Source organism: Chaetodon trifascialis, chromosome 5 (genome assembly GCF_039877785.1).
Source record: "Chaetodon trifascialis isolate fChaTrf1 chromosome 5, fChaTrf1.hap1, whole genome shotgun sequence".
Lineage (NCBI taxonomy): Eukaryota > Metazoa > Chordata > Actinopteri > Chaetodontiformes > Chaetodontidae > Chaetodon > Chaetodon trifascialis.
The window spans coordinates 22172166-22179542 of record NC_092060.1 but is presented as its reverse complement, the minus strand read 5'-3'; positions in this window follow the sequence as shown (position 1 = coordinate 22179542).

Here is a 7377-nt window from a genome sequence, read left to right as displayed (position 1 = left end):
CAGCTCCACAGCAGCAACAGTTGCTTGTTGGGCACCCAAACCCAAATTACAATGTTAGTCTTGGCTTTACATTCATGTTGTTTTATGTATTCAGACATCAGTTCTGACTATACAACCAATGCCTTCTGCTTTTGGCCAGACTAAATGCTTTGGCCATGGGCATGTAGCCACCAGGTTTTTGAATGAGGGAAGAGCTGTGTGGAGCAGCAGTGTGCATACCAAGTGCAGGGATGCAAATGATCGAGAATAGTAAGAAAAGCATTGATGCTAATTGGCTCAAGTTGATGTTAATTCACAGTGTAGAATTTGAGTACTAAATGTTATCTATGTTCTGAGTTTGCAAAGGGACTTCATGCATGATCCAGTCTGTGTGAAAAATGTAGTTTCTCTTGTATTCTCTACTCAGTCACTTTCTGAATTGGGTGGTGCTTCTAATATGTTTTTGCTGTCATCTCAGGGATTTCTGTGCAACAATTACATCCTGACTTAATTAGCATTTTAATTACAAGGTGATTTTGGCAATAGTGCTGTGCATTGAATGATTTCTAATTAAGGAGACTTCAGAAAATTATTCCTGAAATATATGACTGGAGCCATTTTCAGGAGCATAATGTTCCCCGAACAATGAATTTAAATTGGGGACTTGGTCAGTCCTGTGTAGAATGTCAACCCAAATCACATACTTAAAAGAAGCACAAGCCCCCTACAGGGACAATAAAAATCAACACGGATACCCCACAGAAAGTGGTGAACAGTTAGATAATCTGCCTGTTGTTATTTTGATGAAGGTCACAATCATCTATAGGGACCGTCAAGTTAGGGATGAGTAATTACCAGTCTGTTCAAATTCTTAAACATATGTACTAAGTAGAAGTTCTGTGATGCTATGAGCCTCTGTACTGCTCCCTCGTAAGCAATTACAGTGTAAAACCTGTCTGCACCCATTTAAAGGAAACTGTGGAGTATGTCCTGTACTGTATGCATGTGCGGCCGGCTATGAACAATGGGTCTTTCTCAGGGTGAAGCCGATTACGGATGGAGAGTCAAGTTGTTTACTGCGTGCTTTGGCCACATTAATTGCCAACCACTTAGGTCTGTTTAAAAGTGAACATCCTGACCCGAAAGGGAAAAACAGGAGCATCAAGTTGTGCTTCTATTTATTCATCTTTGAAAAATGCAGCCGCCTGGTTGGTTGTGCCTCATTCTTTTCCGCATTCCTTTAGGTGAACTTGACAGATTTGGTTTTCCTGCTGTAATGTGCTGTACTGTTCAGTTCAACATGAAATCCAGATTTAAATGTAAGGAGTACATCAACAATCACAATGCAATCTAGCAAAATATGTGCTAACTCCAGGTAGAGAAACAGCACATTTAGGAGCTCTTTGTACTGTTTAGTTAGTAGTTACTCTAATTATTGTCATTTGCTTGATGAATTTTATTGATTTTCTTAAATATTTATACTGTTTACAGGGAGCTTTTAAATGTCTCTTTCTTGTTCCTACATGCTCCTTTAGACTGGGTCAAGTGAGACTGGGCATAGGTGTCCGAACTGCTGTTGGTGTTTGTCAGGAATAATACAAACAAATCAACATCTCACACATCTATGAGCCTCAGGAAGTGCATAAAAAACTTGTTATCGGTTTGCCAAATGTTAAACATCTGGGAAATGTATACTTCTGCAGTAAGTCATGAAATGTCTTTCAGTAAATTTAAGCCTACAAAATTAAGCTGATGGCAAAGACTTGATGAATTCCTGTTTTCGGCTTCACTTTTATACTGCCAACTGGTATGTCATGACGAGCTCAGTTTATATTCACGCTCAGTAAAACTGTGGGATTTAGATTGATGCCTCAACCAAATACTCATAATTTATCAGTAGAATCATAAACTATTCATTTTGTTATTTGCACTGTCACATAACTGCTTGCATAAGAGTCAATTTGTATGTTATATTTACAAGTCACCTGCAAGTTGGGTATTGAGTCATAACATGTAGCAAGTGGTGAGGTGTGTGTGTGTGTGTGTGTGTGTGTGTGTGTGTGTGTGTGTGTGTGTGTGTGTGTGTGTGTGTGTGTGTGTGTGTGTGTGTGTGTGTGTGTGTGTGTTTTGTTGCTTTCTTACATCACCAATCCACCACTCCAATCTCTCTCCACGGAGACTATGTCAGTTTAGACAAAGTTCTCGGTAACTGAATATTCCAAAAAATATTTTAAAAGCCATAAATAAAAGGCATTAACAGCACATTTCAAGTTTTCAAGGAGTGCGAAATACTCACATTTCACTTCTTTATTTGGCTCACATCACAATGACATTAGTGAAATGGATGCTTGTACCAAAGAAGCCACGTTAACAGGCAATTTAAAACTCTTTGTGGTCCACTGGCCCTCGTGATTTCATGATTTTCAGGGCTGAATAACTCACAAGTAGTACTGGATTTACTTGGTGTGAACACACAGAAATACATCTATTTAAACATGCAAACCCATGATTGTTCAGTGACAGTAACATTACTGCAGTCTAAAAAAGAAACTGTGGAAGTAATAATGTTATTTTTCCATCTTGAAGTCATTTCTTAGATTTCCATAACAGTGTTTGTTACCAATTAAAACCAAGTTATTTTTATCATCCAGCTGTTCCATAATGGTAGCTCATTATGATATCTCCATTATTTTTTATCATCATATTACAAGGTAGAGGCCAAGTAAAAGGCTTCATGCTTGATGTCATTCTTCAGCTGATGTGAAAAGGATATTATTCATAGACCTTTGCTGCCTCTTCATCTCATGTGCTGTAAATCACATAGGTGACATTGGAGCGCAGCCAGGGTTTCCACTGAACACCAAGCAGTGACGTGCTCCTCTCAGACACATCTTTGTGTTTTTCTCCACGTTGTCATACGAGCAATACTTTCAAGAGCCCTTTCAACAGCACACTCATGTCGCTGGCTCCCATGGTAACAGGTGAGCCAAACCTTCGGGAGAGGAGGTGGTATACAAATAACTCTCTTGGGTTTTCAATGAAAAGACATTTTAATGCGGTTGGTTATTGGAGGCTCAATTAAAATTTTGCTGTCCTTGTATGGTGTCTTTGCAATATGTTTTTTTAGGTTATCGAAAATGAAATTATTGACAACAAACAGTTGATACAAGGAAAAAAAAGACTTGCATTTGCAAAATGGACTGCATGTGCATATCACTTTTCTCTCCTTACCGACCACTCAAAGCGCTTCATTACACAAGTCAGCATTCACCCATTCACACGCTGGCAGAGGCTACCATGCAAAGATGTTAGGAGCGGTAACCAGTCATGCACACCCACACACCAATGGCACAGCATTGGGAGCAATTTGAGGTTCAGTATCTTCCCCATTTTGTTCGTCATGTAGACTGCAGGGGCCACGGATTGAACTACCAACCTTGATAATGATACCTATGATTATAACTGCTTGCATTTTTCACTTCCACAATTTTCTTTCATATGAGCGAATAACTGTTTGATTGAATAAATTCAGATTCAGAAAAACTTTATTGATCCCTGCAGGGAAATTGTTTTGTTGTAGTACAAGTTGCTCAACACACAGTTAGAAAGAGGGATAAAGGACAAAGGAAAGCGAGGATACCCATAATGCTAATAACAATAGCAAGAATGTGCAAATGCAAATTTGTATGTGCCAAGAGAAATGCAAATGTGCAAATGGTAAATAAAATAATAATAAATTTAAGAGTAAAAGTAAAAAAAATGCACAATGTAGTAAAAATAATGTTGATCATAGTAGTGCAAGATAAGAGTTCTGCAGCAGAAAGGGGAGGAGTTATATAGTTGAATGGCCACCATATTATAGTTAGTCCTTTGACACATATACATCAACTGGACAAACCAAATAGAGATATGCAAAATGAGCAAAACATGCCATGGTGCATATTCTAGGTAAGCAATATGTCTAAGTCAGGTTTCGCACTGCTAAAGAGCCTAAGTAGACTTTGCTCTAAGTTGCTCGGGAGCTCTGCCAGAGTAGAAAAGAGTGTGGTGCTTCCTTGTAGTACAGTAGGGGGGATAATGAATAATTTATAAGTCATTTCTCTTTCATCTCTCAGGTCTAAACACAGTGCTCTTTGCTGTTGCTGCCTACGACAGCCTCATATCTTTCTTTCTTTAAGTCTTGCACTGCTGTAATAAGAGAGGAATGGCTCTGCATAAGTGCAAAGCATACCGAGAGGTCTAGTGGGGGCCTTTCGGCTCAAGAGCTAAATGGGAGAGGAATGGTAAACATGGAAAAAAATGTAAATAATTGCTGGACTCAAACATCCACAGCAACATTAATATATTTTTCCAGTAGTGCCAGAGTGCACATTTTATCCAGACAGAGTAAGTTGTGAACCCAGCCATCCTCAACCAACAGCTTTTAAAGGAATATCGTGATAGCTTCAGATTTGTGGTGTCTCAGCAAAGTCGAAGGCAGTGGTGAGACACTGCTGACACAGAAAAACATTCAACAAAACACTTTCAAAAGGAATATATGCCCAGGCCTTATTTCTATCAGGGAGTATCTCTTTTTCAGGGCCGCGGTCAGTCATCTCTGAATGGCCAAATGGCTCTTCAGAAAAATTATGTCCCACATCCGCAGCAGCTGCATTCATTTAATTACAGAGCTCGTGAATGGATGTTGATCCCAGTGTATGTAGTGTCATTCTGAAATGTACTGCAGTAGGTTTTTCTCTGTTGTCTCATGGTATCTTCCCAAATGCAGTGCTTTGCTACAGTTTCTTGCTAAGGATCCAATAGGCCCAACCCAACCGTTGATGCCGTAAGTCCAACATGGACAGATGGAAAGCTGAATGACCTAATTAAATGTTTGGAGCTGCTTTCGAGCAGCTGGGCTCAAATGTAATATCTGAAACTGAAAAATGGTAAGCATGTTTTCAGAGGAGTGTTCACTGGGATTGGATATTTATTGACTTTTAAAGTGATAAGGCAGAATCAGAACAACAGTAACTGTAGGTATGCTATTAAAAGTCTTATTTACCCTCATAATTCACACTCGGGCTTTTCAGGTTATTGCTTTGACAGTTTGAATATTTTCTCTCATTTCAAAGCACAATTGCTGTTTTAAATAACTTACAGAACTTGCGGTATGTACTTACATCCTGTAACATCTGCTTTATCGTTCACATTTAAATCTGTTGAGGTAAAATACTGCATAGTAACTTACAGTCAAGAGTGAGTGAAGGTGAGTGATCAGTTCTCATCAGTTCATGATCCAGTTAAACAACTAATTTTCCAACAAAGCTGTTTATGTAATTCATTGTTAAAAGTAATCATCTCTAAGATTTTCAATTAAATAAATGTCTGCTAAGTCACTATATTTTTCTAAATGAAGTAACACAATTGTGATTGAGCCAATGCCCCACTGACGAAAGTTCTGCAATATTTATATATTTGCAGTATTACAAACCGGGTGTCTGTGGTGACGTTCCCAGAAGAAACGCTGTATTCAAATACTGCTAATACAAACCAAACATTTCCCACTGTTTCAGCCACAGAGGATCTACAGAGGATAAGTTTGAAATACACAGTGCTGCTAGACGAAAAGCTGCAGGTGACAGGCTGCACACCTCCAACTTCTCAGACAGGAAACCAGATCTTTGCAGTTTCACTGTGCCCTGCTGTCCACAGACTCATGCCGTGTGCAGTGTGAAATCAGATCCGGTTGCTCACAGAATGATTGAAAAAGGTCAATTACTGCTTGACTTTTTTTTAATTAATATGACAATAGTTTGTTTTGCTGCCTCCAGAATTCTGTGACCTATAGTATTAAACCACATCTGCTGCAAATAATGAGTAATTATCTCTGATTAGCATAACAAAACAAAACAATTTCTGAAGTTCACAGATTGACATGATATTGACATCTGTTTTGGATTCAGTCATACAAGAACAACAATATTTATGTGGTAATTTTTTGCTCCATGTCATTTCCCATTTTGTCCCATAGCTGCAGGTGTGTGGGTGAGCTGTTTGGATGTTCATTTACATGAGTTGCAATACGATAGCATGTGTTTTGCTAATTATCTTTTGGCATGCATGTTTTGCACATAATGCCGGTTTTCACTGCTCTTGTGACACAGTATGCTGCCCTTTTCTTTTTGTCTGTACTTCTTGTTTCAGGTGGAGCTGATCCTCCCTCATCCTACATCGCTCACCATAACTTGCCAAAGCTGCTGTGCGTGGCGGTTGCTGTCATGCTGCTTCCCTTGGTTCCATGCTGAGTTGATTTACCGCCACACCACAGAAGCCCTGGGCTGACAGGTCTTACATGGCACAGAATAAGTCTACAAGCAGCAGGCTGTCATTTGTTTATATGCATGTGGCAACAGGGTCCTCTTCATCATCTTTTTTTCAGCCATGACTCTATGGATGGCAATGTCGGTTGGTCACTTCGGTCCAGGCTGAAATATCTCAACAACTATTCACCGGATTTGCTGTTAGATTTTATACAGACATTTCACGACTACAGGAAATAAATCTGAGAGACTTTAGTGAGCACCTGAGTTTCTTCCAGCACCACCATGAGGTTGATGTTTTTGATTTTTGGTTAAATATTTCAATAGCCATTAGCAATGAATTTTGGCTCAGATAATTATGGCTGGGCTGCACGGTGGCGCAGGTAGTGCGCGTGCCTCACAGCAAGAAGGTTGCCGGTTCGATCCCCGGGTCAGGCGGGCCTTTCTGTGTGAAGTTTGCATGTTCTTCCCGTGTATGTGTGGGTTCTCGCCGGGTACTCCGGCTTCCTCCCACAGACCAAAAACATGCTCATTAGGTTAATTGATGACTCTAAATTGTCCGTAGGTGTGAGTGTGAGTGTGAATGTTTGTTTGTCATTGCATGTGGCCCTGCAATCGGCTGGCGACTGGTTCAGGGTGTACCCCGCCTCCCGCCCATCGTAGCTGGGATAGGCTCCAGCACCCCGCAACCCCGAAAGGGATAGGCGGTATAGATAATGGATGGATGGATAATTATGGCTTACATTTTTTGTGCGATGAAAAGCAGCAGCACACACAGCTCTAAATCTTGAACACTGTATCTGGTCTACGGTGATGACAAAGATCAAAACAAACAAAACACCTGTACTCAGAGGTATTATATACATTTATTAGATGGACACGCCTCTTGAGATGAACCACCTCATGTTCAAGGGTGTCCATAAAGAACTTGAAATATTTGCACCAGATGACTTCTAGTTTCTGAGAACAGGAGCCCTGTGAATATGATCCAGACTTGAAAATCACTGACCTCAAAGAGTCAGTCAGGCTCATTTATCAAAAGACCAGCTTGAGCAGACTGCCCTTGCGAACTGTGGTCGTAAACTTTTTTGTGCAC